Raw genomic sequence first — 24,761 nt, 5'->3', positions numbered from 1 at the left:
AAGGCTTGAGGGAAAGTAAGAAGAATGAATATAAGTAGATGGCAGGTTAAAAAGGTGGAGAAAAGGTTAGATGTAACGAAAAAGGGGCATTTCTGAGAAAGGCAGAAGCCACCCTCATCTCTTTGATCCCGGAGGATGGGGTAAGGCTGCTCTGGGGACACGCTGCCTAATTGCGTCCACATTACACGAGAGAATCAGACACCTGAAGGAATAGAAAAACGGCCATCCTGTCTACTCCTCCATCCCTCACACCCCTGCTGCCCCTACCGTCATCCCCATCCTCCATCGGCAATTCTCCGGGTCATTATTTCATTCCACGGCCCCAGCACCCCAGACGGTCAAATCATCTCGACAATAGATGGAGGAGCCCGGGAGCCTGTCCTGTTGTGTTATTCCTGTCCAGTCCAGTGAGTTTGATCATTGCTAAATCCTCAATCCCTCCATCGCCGGGCCTCGGAGACAGAAATACAACAAGAGAGCAGAACTGGAGGAATACTAACTAAACTGGCAGCTTCAGCAGCTGCTAGCCTTTTTCTGGAAAGAGTTGCCTTCGACATGGATCCCTAAAATACATTACAACAACGAGTGTGTTTACATACATAAAAATTAATAATAATAACACACACACACGCCTGACGTCACGTCTCCCAATGTAGCACATGCTTGTTTTGTGGATACCAGCGTAGCACGCACAAAAGAGCTGAATATATAGATACATATATATATATATATATATACGTATATGTATATATGTATATGTATATGTATATACAGGAATGTTAAACTGCTATCACACAAAGAGGACTCTTTAAAAGTAAGACGTCCCGTGTACTATGGGGGGGGGGGGGGGGATATGCCACAACACAAGAGCACATGAAGGCATACACGCCGTGTGAATCTCCTGCCACAAGGCACTGGCACTTTCTTATTTTTAGGGGAATGGGGGATGGTGGTGGTGGGGGGGGGGGGGGGGGGGGGGGGGTGACGGGGGGGGGGGGGGGTGACAACTGTGAGGTTAGATTGAATTATTACTTTATGTTATCACTGTTATTATTACTTCAACTGTTGTCTTGGTTAGGATTTAGTTTTTCATCCAAGTCACGTATTTGAGCAGTGGAACACTACTGTTACTACTCTGCAGTTTAAGTGAAGCTTGCGCTCAAACCCCATTGGTCCATCCCACTGACAAAAAATCACTAGTCCTGGCCATTATGAGCAAAATGAGCTAACATGCTCCCTTGTAACCCCTCCATGTGTGTTACTACGGCAATCAAATCAACAAGTGTGCTTCCAAGTTTGGTTGGGTCCCATTCTATTTTTAATTATGATGCTTTTACACATAATTCACATTCTAGAAAGATTACTATTGACTTTTACATGTGCTAACTGCACTCATAGGAGTAAGAATGAATACACAGGAGAGGCTATCAACAGCACAATATCAAATAAGAGAAAAATAACATTTTCTGGCAGTGTAACTCAACTCGACTTTGACAGCTGCAGAAGTAAAGCACGGACAAGGCCCAGATTATTTCTACAGTGCAGTGAGTCCACTCACTTGACTTGTTCGTCAGTCAGTGGGGAATTTAATATGTTTTGGTGATTACACAGACTGTGTTGATGTCCGCGCCAAACACGTCGAAAGAGTGGCCCAAAATTGTCTGCACTATTCTAGAAAGTTCACCCCTGCAGCTCCCATCTCCTGGAGCGCTACATTTACAGGAAAAGTGATAAAGCCAATTAAAGCGGAGGCCTCCCACAATCCTGCTTGAAAGCGCAGTTCAGACCTATTCATTTCAGGTAAAATGTCAAAACAGGTCTGCCTCATGCTTTTTGTGCGAGCGCGTGTGTGCTGAAAACAAAAGCGCAGGAGCCGAGCAGTGTTTCCAAAGTGCATTGATTTTTCCTCCAGCCGGCTTCATCCCCCTTTGACATTTCACAGACACTGTAGAGCCCAAAGCTAATATACGGGATGATGAAAGCCAGGGGTGGCCTTGTGACCTCTGAACCCTGTCGGATGCGTGTCTCTGCCTATCCCGACCCCTCCTCTGCTCTACTTAGATCTCCTCCATTTAGCATTTTCACATATTGTTACTGTCACTCTAATGTGTAATAGACTCTGCTCTCTGTCTCACTGTAATGTTGCATATAGACGATTTGATATCATTTTCCCTTTATTTGATAGTGACAGTGGATAGACAGGAAAGGGGGAGATAAAGTGATGGTCGCAGATTGGATTGGAACCCGGGTTGCTGCAAAGAACTCAGCCCACGCTCTCACTGGGTGGGCTAGAGGCCGCCCCCCCATCATTCTCTTTTTTTGAGTTTCCCCTCTATTGATGCGGTTCTCCTCTACTCCATCTCTCCTGTTCTTCCGCCTTCCTCATCTCCACCCTGCACAGCCCTGCTTTGCTCCTTCACGCTCTCTTCCCTCCACACACACCGCGCCCCTGTATTAGGTTCAGCTGTGGGATCTGAGGATGAGGACACCAAAGCCCCAAAGACTGCTCTGAAATCACGGAGCGTGAACTTGTACAGAAAACACACATCATCCTTTTACAATGCAGGATGACGCACACACGCAAACCCTCCCCGGCTTTGATAGAAAAAATTGGAAAGGGGTTTTATTCAGGATTGTACGAGAATATGAGAAGTGATATTTGTTGCTTTAGGGTTTTGAATACAAATGACGTCGGAGAGAAATACATTTTAGGAGCTTTGGAATCAGGCGGCTTTATGTGGTTTAGGATCCTGTCAAATGAGATATTCCTTTATGGCTCATTTAAAATTGCAAGACAGAAACTAAGAGGTTTTGTGATACCATTCCATTTTGTTTTACACCACCGGGCCTAAACACAGCTTCCCAGAGTCGCTAGCTCTACTGTAGACTTCTGGTCTTGTTTATTCAAGGCTACTGTTTACATCGAAAGCATTGTACTCACACGTTGTACTCTTTTGCTTGTGTGTGTAATCGTATAGGAAATACACTAAATCCCCTCAAGCAGGACCAGTCTGAGCATGTCACGGCTCAACACTATTGGTCTCTGGATTGAAAATACTATACTCTATAACATCCTACCTGAAATAGGATGTTATAGAAACCCACACTGCTTTAACCTATGGTGCCTCAGAATAAATCTTTTAGTGCTGAAACTGCTGACAGCTGATATTCAGTTTCTGTAACTCTGATAATTTGATAATTTATTTTAATTTTACTGGACTTTTCAGCTGTAGACAAGAATTGGTCATTTTTATAGACAAGTCACTTTTTATGGCAGGACAAAAATAAACAATAAATAACAACAGGTCAATGATAAATCCGTTTCTGATATAATGAATCCCTGTACTTGCAGGAACATACAGAAACACATGAATACACATGTAAATTAGATGTGTTCTCATACACAGACACCTGCGGGGTAAGCGCGAATGAATCACAAAAAGTAGCTCATACAGAGATGTCAAGGAATTGACCTTTTATTGCAAATGGTTACACAATTAAATTTGAAAAGGCTCTGCTGTTGGAGGGAGCTCTCAATGAATCCTTATGCACTTTAAAAAACACACACGTGACCATTAAAAATGATTTAAATCAACAACACCGAATACCATGTAAGGAGAAGTCTGGGATGGTGGGGTGCGACAACAAACGGCGTTGGCGTGACTAACATTGTGCGTCATTTAATGTAGCCGGTCTGATAATGTAACACCCTCAGCTTGGACATGAGGTTTTGGGACAAATCTATTGGATTTCATTTCCTAATTTGCATTTAAAATAAGAAACATCCGTGTCCCACTCGGCATTTCTTGCAAAAAACTGTGACAGCGTGGACATCTGCAGGTGGTGACGATTAGAACACACACACACAGACACACACACGCACAACCTATTATCCCTTGAGTCTCAAAATGTATATCATTTCCAACAATTTGGCATTAAGTGCAAAATACTGTACATGACTTATTCTACAGTTTGTTCCAGCTATAAGGAATGTGACACCATTTTACCTTAGAGTGAGTTAGGTAGCCTATAAAATGGAGAAGACTCTCCGGAGCTTTTACAGTAAATGAGAATCAATATCACATGACAAATTGAGCTAAGAGTAAGAATACATTTTTTCATGTGCATGCAATTCATACCCTTTCATTGCTGAAGTGATAATTGGATAGAAAATCTGCTAGGCAAATCGGGGAAACACTTAATTAAGCATGATGTGTGTTACAGGAAGAAGCTTCCTTTTACATAGGTGAGGTGTGACAATTCCCTGTGACTGTGCACTGTGTACTTGAGAGATTAAAGATGAAGAATTCTTCTCAGGCTAAAGCCGATCTTCAGCTGTCCGAGTACAGTTTGCATTCACACCTACAGAAGAGCGCTGAGGCTGTCAGTACTGATTTAGCCAACCATGCTCATCCACAGGCCCCCTGCAGACGCTGCCCTCTATCAGCTTGTGGGGCACACAAACACGCACACGCGTGTGCACGCACATGCAGAAATTAGGAATCAAAAGCTCTATATCTGCAAAGAAAAGTTCTCTAGAGCATCATGTTCATGGTACAGTTATGGGTAATTCTTTTGGGTCCAATGAACACAGAAAAACATGTGTAAATGTGAGTTTGCAGGCTATGTTGAGCTATTAGTTTTCATGGGGAATTGTGTATTATAAATGCCATATAAAGTCATTAGCATTTTATACCTCTATTTCCTTTGTGCTTATGTTGCAAAAGCTGATCGCAATGGGATGTATTGTAATTACAGGGACAAACTTGTTTTATCCCAGGCAGGCTATTTTCTTATTCACTTAGCTTCTTGCTTGTGGAGTTGTTGCCAGCACCAACTGATAGTGTTTGAATCAAAGCACATTTTTACCTCAGCACCTATAAATGATAAAGCCTTCAGAGAGAAACATCAACAACTTTTCTTTTTGAAAGAGTTGTCAAACCAAATCACTGACTGCTTTGTGCTTCGACAGTTGATACTGTACACAGCAGAAGTTCAATAAAGTAAAACCAAATACCATGAGCGTCGCTCAACAGAAAAGGAAATACACACTGTTGTGGTGGATTAGGCTCACTGTAAGTTGTAGTAATTTATTTTGGCATATATCCCTGATTTCAGACTTAGTTCGTCCGGTCTTGGCATCAAATCCAGCCATGGCAAACCCAATTTGCTGCGCCTATTTTTCACCAACCGTGCTGTCGTCCTTGTTTTTGATTTTCAGAGCGTAGAAGTGAGCGGGCCTGGTCTCTTTGATGTGTTCTTAAGAAAGAAATCTGCCCTTCATAAGCACCCTCGTCTCATCAAACCGGTCTGATCAGTCGAGGCGTTGGAGTGTGTGGCACTTTAATACCGGTGTCCCCACTGGGAGGCTGCCATAGTGGGGTGCTTCTCACAATACATCCTGCTACCTGACAAGTGTTCTGAGAGCAAACAGAAGACTGTGTGTACACACAATATAGTCACATCTGATTTATTACAGTCAGGAAAGTGAAATTCTCACCTGACATGATTTGGAATAAAAGTCTCCCTTTTTCTTCCACTGGAAGTGTTTATGAACTGAATCTATATGCTGAAAACACACAACAGTTTCTCACCTTGCATATATTCATCCAATGGGATCTCACAACAGTTCATGACCGGGTCACGTTGTTTAATCTACTGATTTGTCAACAGAGACACCCTTTTCTCGTTTAATTCTTGGTGGTCACCAGTAAAACTGTCGGCACATCAACATGATACAAGCCTTCCGTGATCACGCACCACCCCAACCCCCTCCTTCACACAGTTGCTAGTAGCCAAGGAGGACACGGCGGATTCAAAAAACGACGATGGACTCTTCAGACGAGGTCGTTATCTCCACTCGATTTTCTGCGTGCGAAAGTCGCCGGACAACATAACGTTTTAAACATAGCCACACTGGGAAATACAGAGAGAGTTTGGTGGAGCTCTAAGTCTTAATCAGCTTTGTGTCAACCACAAAATGGGTGACCATTTCACGAGCTACCAGGGGATTGGTCTGCAGCAGAGAAACGATCGAAACGCAACAACGTCCCCCAGAAATGCCATGCCACCAGGCTGCTCTGGGGGATGCAACAACTGGGAAATGAAACGCCACACAAAGTAGACAGTGACAACAACGGCCGCCGAGACACAATCCGCAACGGTTGTGGGTAGGAGAAGAAGAACGGGGAAAGAAACTGTCACACGCCGGACGTGATCCCCGGGGTGAAAGTCCTGTGTTGTTTGACCCACCAGTCTCCTTAGATACTACTCGCTGCCGTGATCATGCAGTTATCACAAAAGATGCTTCCCATTTAAATGCATAAGTATAAAATTCATGCTCAAAATTGTGTCCCTCTATACGAATCAAAAGGTTAAATTAGCTTCACCATTTCACAAACCATGAGACTGGGCTGAATCCTCTCACCGCATACTGTTACATTAATTAAATCTGTGCAAGTTTGTGTGTTCGTGTTGTTTCAGACAGAAACCTAAGAGCGGGAAATAATTTCCTTTGAGAGACAGATTCATCAATAAGCATAGTTTTTTTTTCTTAATGTCACGTGTGAAGCACAAAACACGGCGGCAGCTGAATTGATCAGCAGTAAATGTCTTTGTGGGTGCAGGTACTTGCTCTGAGAGCGGAACATAACAAAAATGTTATGCGGCAAAATAACAGAAGCAGCACGGAAACTCAACTCTGATCCCCGACCTTACCGGGATACACAGAAGGAACAGAATGAAATGAAGGGTGACTAAAGCATGTTTGATTTTTGCTGTGCACATTCACAGATACGCACAATATTTATTTTATTTATTTGTTCATTTAATACAGGGACAGTGCATATTATTGGACATTTCTGTCAATATGCCAGAGTTTTTTCTTCTGCAGTCCCTATACAGATGATAACAAGTCACCCTAAAAAGTAAAAATACAAATGTACATAGCAACGTAACAATTACAATATAGTATACAATGGGTAAAAGTACCACTATTAAAGTTAAATATAAGAAAATATACTCTAGAAACATAGCTGACCAACAATCACACACATTTACGAGTGTATTTCTGGTAGTGATGATTTATTGTAACTTTGTTTTTGAGCATGTTACTGCTGAAGCACAATATCAATATGATAAGAGCCTCAAAGCATTAGTGTGTACATTTGTTAAATATTAATGAACGTCATATTCAAGCCATTGCAAAATGAGTTGACACAAAGCTGATTAAGAATATGAGTTGCAAACTTGACATAAAATGTCATTATATATGCACACTGTACACCTTGAACAGAGAGGTTGTACATTCTGTAGGCAGTGATGGCCTAGCAGCTCATTTCCACTCCATAGTATGTGTGTATGGGTATGTATACAGTGTGTGTACATCTCTACTTATGACTTTTGAGCTTTGTCAAGGTAAAATGTGAGGATAGTACATTTTCACGAATACATGCTTTTCCTTCGTCCCTGTAACTGAATCAAATGAAACATCCAACCTGTTTATCACAGCTTCAAACAACTTTAGTAAAAAAAAAATTAGACTAATTAATAGAGATCAAATAAAATACAACGCTAATGATGATGATGATGATGATGACGACGGACTTTGATCTCAAGTGCTGCTCCGAGAAGTTTTAAGCTTTAACTAGAACACACTAACAACATTTTCCACACATTCATTAACACTAAATCAATTTAATCTCTCAGGTCACGTGTCTCTAATGAATGCATTCATTAAGTTAGATTTTTTTGTGATTAGTTGGATGGGAAAAGATGCATGAAATGAGCATTGGCAAACTAGATACATAATAAAAAAAAGACTTTGAACCTGTTTTGGTTGAAAAAAACGCTTTTAATTTTAACATCAGTATTTAGTGTGGATGACCCACTGAGCCCAGAGGGCTCATTGTGAGACATGTTTGATAAAATAAGACATAACGGAACAAAAGGCCGTCTGCACACTCGACACTTGCAGCGCTCTGGAGGGCTGTAAAGGTGCGTTGGCGATAGCAGATGGGTCTGAAGTGTAGGCTGTGTAACAGTAGAACTGCCATGGAATTGATGGCCTATTGAAATTTATTGCAGAAAGCCATACGCAGCCAGCCAGATTGTCAATCAACCACCAACGAACCAGAAGTTCAGTCAGCCAGTGAAAAAGTAGCAAAACAGCCAGCCAGCCAGCCAGCCAGCCCGCCTGCCTGCCTGCCAGACCTCTCTGCAGACATGCACATAGTCAATAAGTCTGCTGACCAACACAAAGCCAGTCCGTCATCGTGCTCGCCGCCAGCCAGATACTCAAGGTCGGCCAGCCAACCAGCCTGAAGCAGCCAGCAGGTCTAAATTTAATAATCCCACTCGCTCTCATCACAGATCATGGAGAACTCTCAGCAGAATATATCAGCTCTGACCTCTGCACCGCTGCTCCATGAGAGGTGAGTGCTTTTATGTGATTATGTGCGTGTGCAGCGCGTCACCTAATCTCTCATAACTGAACAGCACGGAGCCCTGAAATATAAATGTGTGCAAAAAACAGACTGAGGAAAGACAAAACGACATAAACGGAAATAAATCATAATTATATCAAATGCTGAGCGCTGTACATTTAAAGGGACATTTAATGATAATGGAGCTTGCTTATCCTTAAATGGTAAACCAGAGCCCCCTTGACCATCACCTTCATTTTCCCCCTAATTAGAAAAGCCTTAATTAATTTGAGACCAGGGATTAATTCCATCCCAGGCCAGCAGAGGTCAGTGGCTAGTCGAGTTTCTGCTGGTGTTGAATTGCTGCGCTTGAGTAAAGAAAGCTTTGTCTGAGGAGGCACAGGTCTGACCTTCCTAAAGGTGAGAGCAGACCACACACTCTGGCTGCAAAAACTGGTTGAACACTGGTGATTATTCAAATTGGATGAAGCCCTGATTACATTCAGCAATCTAATAACCCCCAGATTTAACAACCTGAAGCCAAATTGTTTTACTACACACGCATAAGTCAAAATGATAAAGTCTTTATGTCAGTTTTATTGCTACAAACAGGACTCCTAAACAAGAACTGACACGTAAAACCGGCAGCTCTCGATCAGGCCTCGGCCCTCAGCAGACCAGAACCACAGCTCCATTCAAATGTTTACGTGAGCAAAACCAGTACATGTCCGTCACGCAGAGCCGAGACAAGAGAGGAGCTCCTTTGGCTCCGGCGGCCCCGGCTGAATGGACCCCTCCGGCTCACAAAGGAGGGCTTGTCTGCCAAGGTGCTTAGAAAGCACTCAGGTCGTTGATATGCAAGGCGACGGGGCAGCCCGCAGCTCGCCTGCTTTGGAGTTAATTAAGCTGCAGACCCACTTGGCAGGATGCCCCCCGCCCCCCTCCCACCCAACGTCCTCGTTCTCTACACTGTTGAGCTCTGACGCTGGCATTCCTACAGGCTAACCGTCTCACCCACAATTCATAAGGGGTGTACCACCCCACCAACCATGTGCCTCAGATTGCAGCACTATTGTTGATAAGACTTGGACTTAGACTTAGACTTCTCTTTCTATAATTCTCTCTTTTGAAATTTTCTTCATGAAGTCTTGGTCTCTTTCCCTATTTTTGCTGATTTTCCAAAAGGTGTCCAGGCACTAGCCAGATCCCCTCATACTGTAGCACCACATCAGCCACAAGGGACGTCTCCTCGTCTCTCTCCTCCTTGTCGGCGATGTCAGCGAGCATCTTGAAAATCTATCACCTCCATCTTCATTTCTTCTCCCCCCTGTCTTTCTTTTCTGCTGTCACGCCAGAAGTAGCTCCTGCCTGCCTCATTTGTCACACACACACACACACACACACACACACACACACGTATCACATTAATGCATTTAAAGCTCTCTCTGTCCTGCTTTATGTTTGATACACATACTGTGGCTGTGAAGTCAGAGAGGGCAGGCTCAATCAAACAGAGGACAGACTCCCCAGCGGCCTGCCACGGCTCTAATTGTGGATTCATCACAGACAGAGCAGATCAATACAGCACTCTTGACTCTGCGCAACGCAGAATGATCTGAAGTTTGTCCTATTGGAATTTCTTTTACCAGGGGGGGTTGGACACTTCCCTCCGTGTTTGAGGAATGGCGAGACCTCGCTCTCAGCTACGTTTAGGGTGAGAGAGAGAACAGGAGAGAGCTAGAAAAACCCTCAGCCCTTTTTTCCTGGTTCCCTGCTAATGACTCTTCTCTGCCTTTGTAGTCGGACACACACACACACACACACACACGTGTAGGCTGCTGTGTCCTCCATTTTAGTGTGACCTTGGTGCTCTTGGAGAGAGCTGGCTATGAGCTGTGAGTTGGTGAGAGAAGTCCCCGCCATTCAACCTGTGGGGGCTTATTGTAACACTCAGCTCTCTGGGCTGGAACTGTAATAGTAGACCTCTGGCTAATGTACTGCTGGGTATTTAGGGACCAGAGGGGGTGGTGGTGGGTTTGAGGCTGAGTGAACCAACACACATAAAAAAGTCCATCTTACAGTAACAACTCATTTTGTCCTTTAATGAGTCTAAGCATCTGATTGTTCTGCTAAATGAGGTGCCATGCTGCAAAATCACTTGTTTTTGAGCCTGAAACTATATGAAAAAACATTTTCTTGTGTAAAGATGACGTCGCCTGATTTGAATTGGAAACAAGTCCCACCTTAGTCAAATTAGAGTGTTTTTTTGTTCTCTGTCACCCTTATGTTGTTTGATGAACATGAATAATTACAGGAAGGCGGTTTAAGATCTTTTTTTTTTAACAAGTTTTGCTCTCTCTCAAAACTCCTTACTTCTTGAAGCACCATTTGAATTGTAATTTTCAAGATTGGTCAAATTGAATCCGACTCCATAAAGGCCAGATGGATGAGCTATGTTTTTTTCCCCCTCCGACTTGTAGAGGAGCAGCCGTAACGCCTTCTCAGTCTGTCTCAGCCACAGCTTTCCCTGCCATCACATGGCAAGAGGGCTCGGCTGCTGTGTTTTGCCAAACCCACTATGGGTATGCCAACACATCTCCTGCATTCATCTCCTTTTCTTCAATTTGTTCTGGACTCCTGGTCCTAGCTTCTTATTTAGATTTTTTTTTTTTTTTTTTGCATTTCGCAGAGACAAATTGCTTCCATTTGGGTCCAGATACTGATAGAACCTGAGTATACATCACGTAAGAAACACAGGATTTATAAAGTCTGTTTCAACAAATGTAATTAGAAATTGAGCTAAAAGAAAATTAGAAAACATTTGAAGATGAATAAAGGTTAAAGCTGCAAGAAATAAAAAATAATGGGGCACCCTGGTGGCGCAACTGATTGTTTTATGTCATGAAAAAAAGAGACCATAAGCAGCTGTGAATTTACATGCAAATTTGCATTGAAAAGCTTGTAAAGTGAACCTTGAATTTAGAATAGTCCATCACAGAGAAAGATTGAGCAAGAGCCCATAAACTGGACATTGACAGAGGTCACGATATGAAGCCATGGAAACCAGCTGAGGTATGTACACTGTGTGTAACCACTGTCACCTACAGATCTACATTTTGTTAGATGGTGTCCACTCAAGATAAATATTATCAAAGATTTATAAAGGCTTTATGACCCTGGCATCTCAGTTCTTACACTGCTGCCACAATAAAAAACAGAAAGGTAACAAATAACCTTTAAACCCACATTTGTCTGTACAGTAATGACAATGACACATGTAATGTGTATAATATGTGTAATAAACATCTGATTTGACTGAATCTGTGCAATTACACTGGATATGCATCTTTTCTTTTTAAAAAAAGGTTGACAATGATCATTTTGTAACCAGATTTGTGTCCCGGCTGTTTTATTTCCTGGACCTAGATTGATGGAAAGAGATCAAGATATGGCGAGACGGAGTGAAAGGCCGAGGGTCAATGGAAAATTCATCCGTGTCATGACAAAACAGGACGCAATGTCAACAGTGGAGCTACGGGAGGACCGTGTCCACTTTGTCTGGCCCAGTGAAAATTGATCCCCTGAATCACAGGATCTCAGGATTTGCTCTACAGGGGCACATTTACACACCATCAAATGTAATGTAATGAACAAATATCCACGCATTTATGTGTGAGAGTACAGCCTTCTCGTCTGTTTATCTGTCTCCGTCATTGCCTTCTTTCATTGCTGCCTGAATAGTATTTACCCAGTGGAGACATTTCCCGGTAATCCCTTTAGGGAAAAAGGAAAAAAAAAGTCTGTCACCGTGGAGAAATTGAGGCTGAGACAAAATAAAACGTTATTAATTCTGCGATATTAAACACGCCCACTCTCCTTCTCCACATTTTACATATTCATCATAAAAGTAATGCAATTATCAATACAGTAATCTATTTGGCGGTCACACAGTGCAAAAAAGTCATTACTAGTGAGCCTTCTTTAATGAACAAATCTAATGAAGTGCATTAATACGTTAGAAGCAAGATTTCTCTCACCTTAGGGGGTGATATGTGTGTGTGTGTGTGTGTGTGTGTGGGGGGGGGGGGCTTAAGTAGTTTTGACATGGGTGAGTGAAATGCTTTGCTAAAGACAAAAGAACAGACAGCCAAAGGAAAAAGTTGGATGGAAATATGCAGCGGATGGTAAGAGATTATATCCTAAACATGGATGCGCTGCAAAGGGAAGGCGATGGATTTTGGATTTTTTATAATTCCATATCGAGAAAAGGTGAGCACCTTATTGAAAGGGTGTCCTGATAAGTCTTAAAGCCAACAAAGGATAACACATTCCAACCAACATTACTACATCTAATCTCCTGGATATACCCCATAAGCATCTGCTCACATAGACGCATAACATCATGGCACTAGACTGATTTATTTGCTCAGGGGAATGTAACCCCACGCCCCTCCACAAGACTCCTAAAACATTCGCCATGCATTATTCATGTGCATCGGCGCAGTGTTTTGCTGACGTGCAAGTCCTCTGACGTGTGGCAAAGGACTTCTGTACAGGACTTTGTTTAAGGGGCATCATGGGATGTGGCGGGACGTTATTCAGTCATGTAATGCGCCTCCGCCGTCTGGTGTCTGCTCTGCCTCTTTCTTGTGAAATCCAAAAGAGAAAGGAAGAAGAGAAAACGAGAGAACGAGAGCAGCGGAAGCGGCGGTAGTGGATGCCTTGACTGATGAAAGGCCAATTACTGGATGGGCTTCCTGATGGCATTTACAGACAGCAAATAAAGCTGTTGGACTGTAAATACAGACACCAGCTCGCACATGAGCACAGGAAAAGGCACTCGCAACAACAGCAAAAATGTTATATCAGATTATATTCATCAACAAGTGCACTTATGACATATCACAACTTACTAAAAAAAACACAAGAGAGTGCAGCAGCTCTCCCCATTTGCCGACAGTACTCATGCAGCAGCAGCAGCCCTCTCCGATTCTAAAATCCAAAATAGCTTTTACTGTCACCACCAACCACTCCATCCCTTAATCTCTTCATGGAGATCCATTACCATATTAATAATGAGATGTGAACCGGTCATAGATTAAACTCGGCAATAAAGCAGCCTGCCAGGCACTCACACTGAGTCATTTTAATGACAGTGTGATAATTATAACTGCATGTGTCAGAATTGACAGACAGGGCCCCCTTCATTCATCTCACACACACACACACACACACACACACACACACACACACACACCGTTTGGCCTTAATCAGTTTGTCTGCCTTATAAATAGGCTTGAATATGATAAATTGGCTTTTTCACCTGCTAACTGGCACTGAGACAAGGGCCAGTGTGTGGAGAGGAAATAACAAATGGAGAGGAGGGTGGATGTAGATGCCATTGGTAGCAGATCTCATCTGTTCAGAACAGTGTCAGAAACTGAATCAGTTTCCTTCTTGTGTTCCTGACTTGGCAACATCACAAAATACACACACCAAAACTGCATATTTTCTATTTCCTCTTGCATACTCGAGTGCTACAAATAACCCCTGACACTGTGAGAACCAGTAAATGAAATGGCCTGAATAATGTACTGACTAAAAAAAATCTGCAGAATGGCAAATGATGTGTTGATATAAAAAACATTTGGTGTGGAATAATCTCAGCAGGAGTGCTCGTGATTTAGTTATTAAGCTGCAAAACCCCACATATTCATAATATTGCATATTCAGTTTACTGTTGCTCTGTGTCTGACACTAAGCTGCTATTGTGTTCAACACATTGTATTCTGTGGCTTTGAGTGACACAGCGGTTGGCGTCTAATGTGAGTGTAAGCGCCGCAGACTGGGTGAGAAACGATGTTTGTTTCCCTTGTTGCCATGGCGGAGAAGAATGTGTGTGTGTGTGTGTGTGTGTGTGTGTGTGTGTGTGTGTGTGTGTGTGTGTGTGTGTGTGTGTGTGTGTGTGTAAGAGAGACAGATAGAGAGCTATAGAGAGAGAGAGAGAGAGAGAGATGCTTTGATTTTCTTGATTTCAACTGTACACGTGTGCCATGATTGACAGATTGGAAAAAACACAATAATTGTCAAGGCCATACAAACAGTTGCAGTTAAAAACAAACAAACAAAAAAACAGAAAAGAACAAGCTGGAATTTGTATGTGACATGAAAATATCAGTTTAAGAGGTGGAGAAACGCATTATGTTATGCACACAGTGAGTTCAAGTCAGATTTGGTCAAAACCCATATTATGGTTCCCTCTGTGACAAGCACACAAACACACACATACATACACACACAGTGGTAGTGTTGTGGTAGAGGCTCTCTGAGTTGAGGCCTCTGTGTGCAACACCTGGTTGAGAACAGCACTGCAAGATTTCTAATGACAAGATCCAAGACTAATCCATACCACTGATGACTTCCAACAGTCAAGATAAGTATACAGACAGAGATACGAATGTTGAACACCCTCCAAGTAATACATTTGTCATTGCAAAACAGAAACCATAAAAACATCATCATTATCTGCAGCAGCAGAGGCATAGAAGAGAAATAACAATAGTTAAAAGCAGGGACACCATAGCATGATGAATGTAGAAAATATACAGACTTTCTATTTGAAATTCACATGTGAGAGTATGTTGAAGCTGATGTTGTAAATTTAAAAATATAACAAATCTACAATCTAACAAATGTGGATCTACTGTCTCCAAAAGTGGCACTTGGCATTAAATACCATGGACAGAAAGGGCTTGATTTATCAGATTAGGTAAGATCCTACCATTGAACATTTCAAAACCACGATTGTGCTCATGGCAGTTCTGAAATACTTTGACTTTACATATGCTGTATGTTGACTACTAAACTGAATTTGATTCATGAGCTGTCTCCATGGAAAATCCCACAACAGCACAAACTACTGCATTGGTTAAGGTGCTAAGTGCTCCCTTATTCTTATGTATTATTTAAATTGTCATCTATTTGTAAATGTATTATATGTTCAGTTTTCTCCATTGTTGAAGATGCAATCACAGTACACTCTGATTCCACAGTTGGCTTACTGTAAATGTGAAAGCTAAATTGAGCTTCTTCTTATTTTCGAACTTTTTCTATTAAAAAATGAATTTTTAAGTCTTACATCTTGAAATCCAGCACTGTGGCCTTGCAGCAAGAGGGTCCGGGTCCTTTACTGGTGATTGTATGAGGGGTCATTGTTCAATTCTGAGCTGTTTTCTGCTAAACAGAGGCAGGAAGGCAGGCAGGTAAGCCAATCTGTGCTACGTTCTCGTTAACCGCCTGTGGATGCACAGTGAGTGAGCGGAAAAAGACTGCTGTAAGAGAGAGAGAGAAAGTGGGAAAGAAAAAAACAACAACATGGGAGATTGTAGCTCCAAATTCTGTAAACAAGGAAACAGAGAAAAGGCTTCTCTTCCTCTCCATTCGTGAGCCTGTGAGAGGAGGAAGGGCAGCAAACAACCTGCGAAGCAAGCTTTTGCTGGTTAATCAGGACGTGTGTGCTTGTGTGCGCGCAGCGCTAGCGGCTGTGTGCACTGCAAATGTGTGTAAAATGTCATGGCTAAATGCACTGGTCTGCCTAAGTGTGTGTGTGAGAGAGTCTTGTGTGAACATGAGCGTGCACGCGTATGCATCCCAGCCCATCTGTATGTCTTTATGGAGGGGTGTAATTGAGTGGTGGAGGACAGGGCTCAGCACCGCAGGGAGCCAGCTGGAGTTATTGAGGGATGAGCAGTCTACCTCTGGGAGGAAGCATCTCTCTCTCTCTCTCTCTCTCTCTCTCCCCCTCTCTCTCCCTCTCCCCTTTAAAAAAGGCAACAGGGGTGGGGGTGGAGATACTAAACAATATTTGGAGGGATGGAGGGAGAGAGAGAGAGAGAGAGACAGACAAGAGAGGGGGAGATGTGCAACAAACCTTTCTGGGAGATACATCTCCTGCACTTGCATGAAGCAGGATGAGAGGAGTGGGGGTGGAAGGACGAAGAAAGGGATGGAGAATAAGCCTCTGGGAGCTGCATCCACTCAATACACTTTGAGTGGAATGGGGGGTGGTATTGGGTTGAGGTTGCTGGCATATACACACATAAACCCTTTTTTTAAAACAGACTTTGGACAAAGATAGATGCCCATAATTTATGGTCACGGGTTTTCATCATCGCAAATTGGGCTTGTGTAGATAATATTCAAACTGCAAGGACCTGTTTGAATTTAAAATATACAGTTTACAAGTGCAGCAGACCAATTTAATAAGTAAAAATGAAGTAGGGCTACAGCAATCAAAGACGGGCTGATCAGATACACACGATCAACACACTTTCTTGCAGGTCTAGTTGGAAAAGATTTTAGACAGCTTGTCCACATGAGTCCTGAGTTGTAAGACCAGAACAGAACATTAAGTTTCCAGGGGACATTTTGACCTTTATTCAGACTGCAATGTTCCTTATTTTATAAGTGAATGTTAGTGCAGTATAGGATAACAAATGGAAGGTGTGTGAACTGATAAAAAGGTCAGGGAAGCTGTGTTGTGGATATACAAGCCAAGGAGAAGAAAGAGGGAGAGCACAGCGGAGAGAGACAGAGAAAGAAATTAAGGGCAGAAGTCTGGCATGAAGAGAGATAGAGAGAGAGGCGATAGACAAGATAGAGGATTGATAGGGTTAGTGGAGGAGGGAGGGAAAGAGATGAGGAGGTGTGGTTGCACACTGCGAGGCTTTGTGACGTCAATGGTTCCCGCACAGATGTCACACCTACTGCACCACATGCACACTTTTAGACACGCACACGGACTTCAAATGGGCTGGTTAGGGTTAGGGGTCAAGGTTAGGCAAAATATAAAACCAAGAGGTAAAGATAAAGAGACAGATAAGTGTGAGAAGCAATTTAGTGTTCAGGGGTTTGGATGATGAAGCCACAGCTGATAAGTGTTTCTTTCATAGCAGACTGCAGCTGAGGTCTGATCAGTCTGGGATCAGGGTGCAGGGTAAAACACACCAAGTCCAGACATGCCAGCTGTTTGTAATACTGTCTAATGGAGTCTGATGGGAAGAGGGCTCTCACTATATTTTTGTTTGAGTGGATGTAACACCTGTTCTAAGAGAAAAAAAAAGTAAAGGGTATCAAACACACTGGACTTATGCTCCCAAAACTGTGCATGACCAAATGATGCCTTTTAGTACCATACAATTAAGTATTTCCTGATTGTAGTACTTCTTCAGCTTGGGGTAAGTCTGTGAGGCTTTTTTTAAGTAAATTGAATTCCATCAAAAGCTTGCATATAAGACGCATGTATACATAGCAGTAATCATGCCTTTAATGAGGGGGCTCAGACTGTGTGAGGGGCTCTTAGATTAGATCATGACAGACAGCTTGCTCTTGGATTCCAAGTTAACATTAGCACAGACACTTCAGGGTCAGCAGATCAAATGTGTCTATGCAGTTCACTGGATTTTTGAGTGAATGAGCCATGCTGTTGCTCGAAATATCAGCAATAGAGTTACAGTCAGTGCTGAGCAGCTCTTTTGACCATACACTGTGGAGCATGCAACATTAGTTAAGCCACAATGAGTCAGACAATACATTCAATTTAAAGGTACCTCATATATTTGCCACACTAGACGGCATGCACGTCCGAAAAATACCCCTGAACACACATGCACAGTGCTGCACAACATTAAAAAATGGCGTATGACATGTGAGAGAATCTACGGAAGAAACCATCATCTTTCCAGGCCTGAGTGAAGAAGTACTCGGGGATGGGGGACAGATTTTCTCCCTAAAAGCTGGCCAGTAATTCAGGATCACATTTCAATCACGAATGTCAATTAACCGAGTCCTGAGTACGCAGCTTCATCATCATCATAAATCCCACTTCCTCCCGGGATAGACGGTTGAGCTGCTGGCAGAGTTCAGGCAGTGCATTTGAACGAGTGAAGAAAGAAACTTCAATAAAACGACAATATTAGCTGCCAAGTTATATCTGTATAGTTCTAAACAGACACCACTGGTGCGTCAAAGCTACTGCTTTTGTAAAAGATGCCGTGCAGGTATTTAGGTATTTTTATAAATCACTGTATTTAAGAACTGACAACTGTGACCTACTTACTTATTATAATGCTTTGCTTGAAGGCTCCATAAAATTCCTTTCTATTGTCACAATGATGTTCATCAGTCTCTGTGAAACAGAAAAAAATCGGCATTGACATCGACATAGAAAACAATAGTGGCAGTCATGTAACTGGAATGTAAAGAAGATCAAATATTGTACTAAAGTACATACACTACCGGTCAAAATTTGGGACCACTTAGAAATTTCAATACCTTTCCATTATAGGCAGAATACCAGCTGATCTGAGTGGGGGGGGCTGATCTTTAATGCAAAATCTACATTGCCCATTATCAACAACCATTCATCCAATGTTCCAAAAGCACATTCTGTTTACTATTCTGATATCATTTAAAAAAACTAACTGAGGAAACATTGGACAACCCTTTTGCAATACTGTAAGCACATAATGTAACCTGCAAACTGCTGCCCTGGTTAAAAAAACAATGCAACTGATCTCAGCTGGTAGTTTGTCTACAGTGGAGTGCAATGGAAATTTCTAAGTGACCCCAAACTTTTTGACTGGTAGTGTATGTGTACATTACCTGAGTATTTCCATTTTCTTCTACTTTATACTTACACACATCAGAAGGAAACATTCTACTTTTTCCTCCACTACATTTTTTTGAAAGCTTCAGTTACTAGTTACCTTGCAGATTTAGATAAGACTGCAGCAGCATATGAAATAATTGAAAAAAGCTCCACCTTTTACCAGATGCAATATTAAAGTGATGAATGCATAATACCAATGAATGCATGTACCAATAACGTATTAGATAATCTGCACAATTAGTAGTTTTACATTGGATACTTAAAGTATCATACGCTTGTATGCTGATACTTTTGTACTTTTACTTGAGTAGGATTATGAATTGAGGATTTTTAAGTGTAAAGTATTGATACTTTTACTCATGTAAAATATCTGCGTACTGAGTGCGCCTTATTTTGTTAAAACCGGCTTTTGTTGTTGTATTTACAACATATAGATTTATGAAATGGTTCACAGGATGAATCTAAAAGTCTCTAAAAAGGAATTCAGTTTGTTAATTTATCATTGAAATAAAATAAAAGGGCACATTTTTGAAAAATACAGCCACACTCAAAAAACAATACATGCACATAAACACTGTACATGTGAGACAATAACACAAAGTAAAGATTGACAACATGCTGTAATCAAAATGGATGACCAAGCAAACGTTTTAACGAAATGGAGTTGCTATCATGTGAGTTTTGTATCTCAATCGCCCACATAAGGCTGATTTGAGGTGCTGTGCAATTACACTCAGTTCATAGTAATTCTCTGCAGTTTCACTTCATGAATAATCCGGCATTATGATCAGCGGGTAGGCAAGCTGTGGGCAAATCCACAAACAATATTATCAACCCACACGCAATCATGCAATCACCCAGTTTTAGACTATTAGTGGTGAACACATGGTATATCTGCTTTGATGGACTGCGAAGGATGTGTTACAATTTTAAAAAAAACACCTACACACCCACAGGCATAGTGTAATGCACTTCAGGCTCCAGGGAGAAGCAAAGTCACTCCATTTATTAATGATATCATTTCAGCTCAATATCAGTTAAAACCCTGAAAATGGATGTGAGGTAGCGTGGGATGAGTGAGGCAAAGTTCTATAAATCCTCCTTTCACTTCCTGGAAATGTTGTTGGTATCAAAGAGCTTTTTAAGACTGCAGGCATGTCTCTAAATCACATGGAGAGGAGCAGAGCTGTTATAATTGCTTTGCTATGCCTGTGATGCCCCATCGCATTATCCATGTCATAGCTTATTGCTTTTTTATTGTTAAGTGCCTCGTAAAAACAGCATCGATACATGATCATTGATTTGTGCACGGCAGGGTAAGCTCTCAGATGGTGAACATACATGATCTTACAAGCATGCATGCACGCACACACACATACACAGAAAAAAGAGTGTGCAGAGGCAGCCACATGGACGAGAGGATGCCAGCATCAGACCTGCATGCCTGGTCTACTGAGACACAAGGCTGAATAAATGGATGTGTCCAGATGGGCAAGAGAGAAGACGGATGGAGAGACTGGAGGGAGAGACCCATGCTGCTGGTGCTCACTTTGAAACGTAACTGAATGTGTGTGTGTGTGTGTGTGTCAGTGTTTGTACTGTGGAGCATTGTCTGTATTAGCTCAGGCCCAGTTCTCACATCCTGGCTGGTGGTCACACAGTTGCACCACCAACCACACACACACACACACACACACACACACACACACACACACACACACAATACACAGGCTTATCAGAGAGAGCAGAACACTCCTCTGATTAACAAGCTATGGCACTGCAGAGTCACAAGCAAAAATAACGCTAACCAAATCTGGTTTGTTGCAAGGCTGCAATGCTCCTAAAAATGAACAAAAACTAAAATGAACATCACTCTTGCTCTTCAGAAATTGAAGATGATTTAAGTCCTGAAAACATTTTGGGAAACCAGGACCACAATAAACCAGCCCAGTTTGGCCAATCTAGTCTGTAAAAGTTGTGTTGCAAAATCAGCTCCCCCAGAAACCCCTCCACTACTCCTAATCCTTTATCACCGAAACCTATTCTCATTCAATCCAGCCAAACGATAATATTAATTGTTTCGTCTGAGCAAGGCCAATCCCCTTACCATAAAGGACTAGATGTTGTTCATTACCGTCACAGAGCTGTTAATTACAGAGACATGATCTTAGTATGCTGTGTGTGTGTGTGTGTGTGTGTGTGTGTGTGTGTGTGTTTGTGTGTGTGTGTGTGTGTGTGTGTGTGTGTGTGCAGTCATGGGGGTTTATCTCTAACTATGGCTCAGCGTTCTACACATCTGCCATTCTTCATCGGCTGTCTGGCTCAATCAATCAAGCGTGCCCATTGTGCCTCACAAAAAGCCAATGAGCTGCATCAATAACTGAGCCCGCGCTCCCCACCCATTAATATTCCCCTAATCAAACAATCTCTTACAGTAACTAAGGCCTGGAAGTCAGAAAAAAGGCTGTAGGCGACAGGAATGTCCGCACCTTGGCACTTTCTGTCTTCTTAAATATGTATAAGTACAATGAGGAGAACGCAAATAGAAAATCTGAAAAAAAACAGTGAAACACATGGGCACATTGATCAGTGTGCTGCTTTCCGTCTTCTTGCATGTACGCTAACGTCGTTAACAAAAGGGCACTAGCTGACTGTAAACCATTCACTCTAGTACCCATCCCCCAAAGATGCAACAAGAGAAAGCAAAAATAATGTCCACATTCACTTCTTACAAACATCACACATGGAAGAATCACAGTAATGTCCTCCCTCAAGCAGCCTTCATTTCCATTAAAACAACATATCAATCCCCAGTCCCTATTAACCAGCGGACCCGGGCCATCCTGAGCCTACACTCGCTGGAATACTTTGCAGCGAAAACAGTGTGTTCATCACTTTGCCTCCCACTACTGCCATTAACTCTGTGCTAAGACCATTATTTAAACACTGAAAGCAGGGCGAGTAATTTGGAGCGACGCAGTGCCAGCTCTAACGTGGATTCTATAGCCGCAGCTGCAGTGTGTAGTCTGGAGTCTGTCGAGGGGCCAGTAAGTGACGCTCCATTGAGCCTCCACAAACAACACAAGACAGAAATGAACCACTGAGGCAGGACAAAAAGAGGGCATGTTTTTCCTCTAACCGAAAGAAGACGGATGACACAGAAGAGCATAGAAGTGAGGGAGCAGAAAAAGAGACAACGGACACGAGAATGGAAAGGAAAGATGAAAGAACAAGTGAAATGTTGTGATTTATCAAGTCACATGTTAGACCGACGCACCAAGGAGGCAAGTACGTCAATCAGGTGTATTCGGTGAGAAAACGGACGGACCATGGATGCCTTTCTACCTTACAGTAGCAACACAACACATGGACACCCCCTACCTGTGCCATCATCTCTAATGTTCTTGCCCACAAGCACACACACCTTACACAGCACTGTGCATTCCCTCCCCACAGAGCACATCATCCACCTCAACAACAACAGCGATATCTACAGCCAGCTCCCCCCCAGGGAGGCCAGGTTTATGCCATGAAGCCGGCACTCTCAGCACATACAGTACTGTGGGTGACTTCAACAATCGCTGCCAGTCTGAGACAGAGGACAGCTATTCTAGACCCCTTACAGGAAGCACAACGCTGGTGTGAATTCCGTGTCTGAGGCACTTCAATCCTCGAGAAACAACAACAGAGGCACGGCCTTTGACGTCAGCGTGGTCGCAAAGGCAGAGATGAGGGGGCAAGATTAACAGGAGTTCTCTGAGGGGGGTCAGACCCTCTTCCTGTTGCTAGGAGGCACTGAGTGTCTCATCTTTTGATGGCTTAAAAGAGAGACTTATTCAGAGGGAGGGGTAGAGAAAGACTGAAATAGAGTGAACTGAAAATGGGTTGTTATCCGTCAGGTCAGATTGTTCTTTACAGGTTCACTTTACCAGGACCTATTGTTCATTCTACCAAATCAGGTGTGGCTGTTGATGCAAGTGACACTCTATCTACACCAGTATGGCAATAATCTTTTAATGTTTTTACTGCTAATGATGGGTTACGCTTTAGATTACGCCCTGCAGCAAACAGCAAATCTTTCCTAATTGATGCTGTAAATTACCTATTCTAAAATATTAGAATAGTAGATACTGTGAATTAAGAAGAATACATTGCGGGTTGTAATCTTAAATTAGGTATAGCTACAAAACTCCACACAGCTCCAAAGACACATAGTGGCATCAATGAGATCAACATTATCAATGGACATTTTTGTGCATTTCTCCAACAGCGGACACAACTGAAAATGTCAAAAGAAAGCAATGGATGTGTTTTTACATTGAATAATGATCTTTTATCATTCATGAAGAGGATCTGTTCTTCTTATGGTTGATCCTTGATTTCCAGATCCCATTTTGTCATGTTACATGCTCATCAAGGAATTAGCCTATTGTGACGGAGTTGTGTGGGGTGAGATGATCAGACGCTGTGATTGATGGGAGCCATCCAATGTGCCCTAATTAAACAGTAAGCACTCACCACATCGGCCAATGACAGCGCGCGTCAAACTGCATGTAGAGAAACGAGTGTAAGGTCAACGGTGCTGCCTAGTTAGCAGTCCACTATCTCGGTGATCCATACGTATGTCCTTGTGTGTGTGTGAGAATGTGTGTAAAGGGTGGAAGCAGCGATTTGCTTTATGAGGCACACAGTCTTTTAACACCTTAGCAGAAGCTGCTGGCTCCCTTGTCAGGGATTCTCTCTTTGTGAGCAAAGAGAAATCCTGATCATAACAGAGGCTGAAAAGACGAGCAGCGCTTCCTCTTTAGCACACTGAACAAAAGGTGCACAGATAAACTCGCGGGTATTATTAAAGACACGGGGTGCACAGACTTAACAAGATTATCTTGTTTAATTCGATTTTTAAATGTGTCTGGAAACAAGACACAAATAGATGCTATAAGCTTAGAATAAGGAACAGGTAGGCCTGTGTGTGACTCTTCCTTTTTCTTGCCAACTGTGCCGGAAAATAGTCTTAAAAATGCAAAGTAAAGGCAATCCTTAGAGGAGGGTGCGCATGATTTTGCTATTATTGTAAAATTATTCCTTGATTATATGCCCGTTGATTGTATGAAGCCTGTCTGTACTAAAACAGACAGAAAAATATAATGGCTATGCTGTTCTAGAGCAACCCTGTCTTCTATAATTACAGCTCTGCATTCCTGATTTATGGAAATGGCAAAATTCAAACTTTCTGGTGCTTGCCTGTGGGTCTATCCAAGCTCATTTTTAATTTGTAACCATGCATTTCATGTGACTCTTAAAGGCGCGGTCTAACAGTCTACTTTTGGAATTTGCAAAACGCACTGTTTTGTGCTGCACGTTTTGCAGATACTGTACGTAGAGGCTTTAAATATTCCTGTGACGGGATGATGAGGTGAGGACCCAAATGCAGAGATACGGAGGCAGGCAGGAGCAGGTAAACAAGGCTTTAATGCAGTCTGTTTACAAAAAACAATCCACAAGGGAACACAAAGTCCAGGGGAAAATCCAAAATCCAAAAAAAGACAGGCACAGGAGCAGGAGAAAATGCAAAAACAACAGGAAACTATACGGGGGAAAAACTCACGGGGAGATCAGGAGCATTGCAGCAAACACGTGGGACAGGCAGGCTGACAAACAAGAATGAT

The 24,761-nt window shown here is 42.4% G+C and overlaps 1 long non-coding RNA gene across 1 annotated transcript; it reads left to right on the top strand.

Annotated features, from left to right (window-relative positions):
- Positions 1–759: 759 nt before the first annotated feature.
- Positions 760–20,249, top strand: LOC116694641 (uncharacterized). The gene is made up of 3 exons (XR_004333237.1): positions 760–826; positions 12,602–12,607; positions 20,239–20,249. It is a non-coding gene; the product is annotated as an uncharacterized LOC116694641 (long non-coding RNA).
- Positions 20,250–24,761: the final 4,512 nt, after the last annotated feature.

The sequence above is a fragment of the Etheostoma spectabile genome, chromosome 8, assembly GCF_008692095.1.
Source record: "Etheostoma spectabile isolate EspeVRDwgs_2016 chromosome 8, UIUC_Espe_1.0, whole genome shotgun sequence".
Taxonomy (NCBI): Eukaryota; Metazoa; Chordata; class Actinopteri; order Perciformes; family Percidae; genus Etheostoma; species Etheostoma spectabile.
Note: the sequence above shows the minus strand (reverse complement) of the source record. Positions and strands in the feature narration are given on the sequence as shown.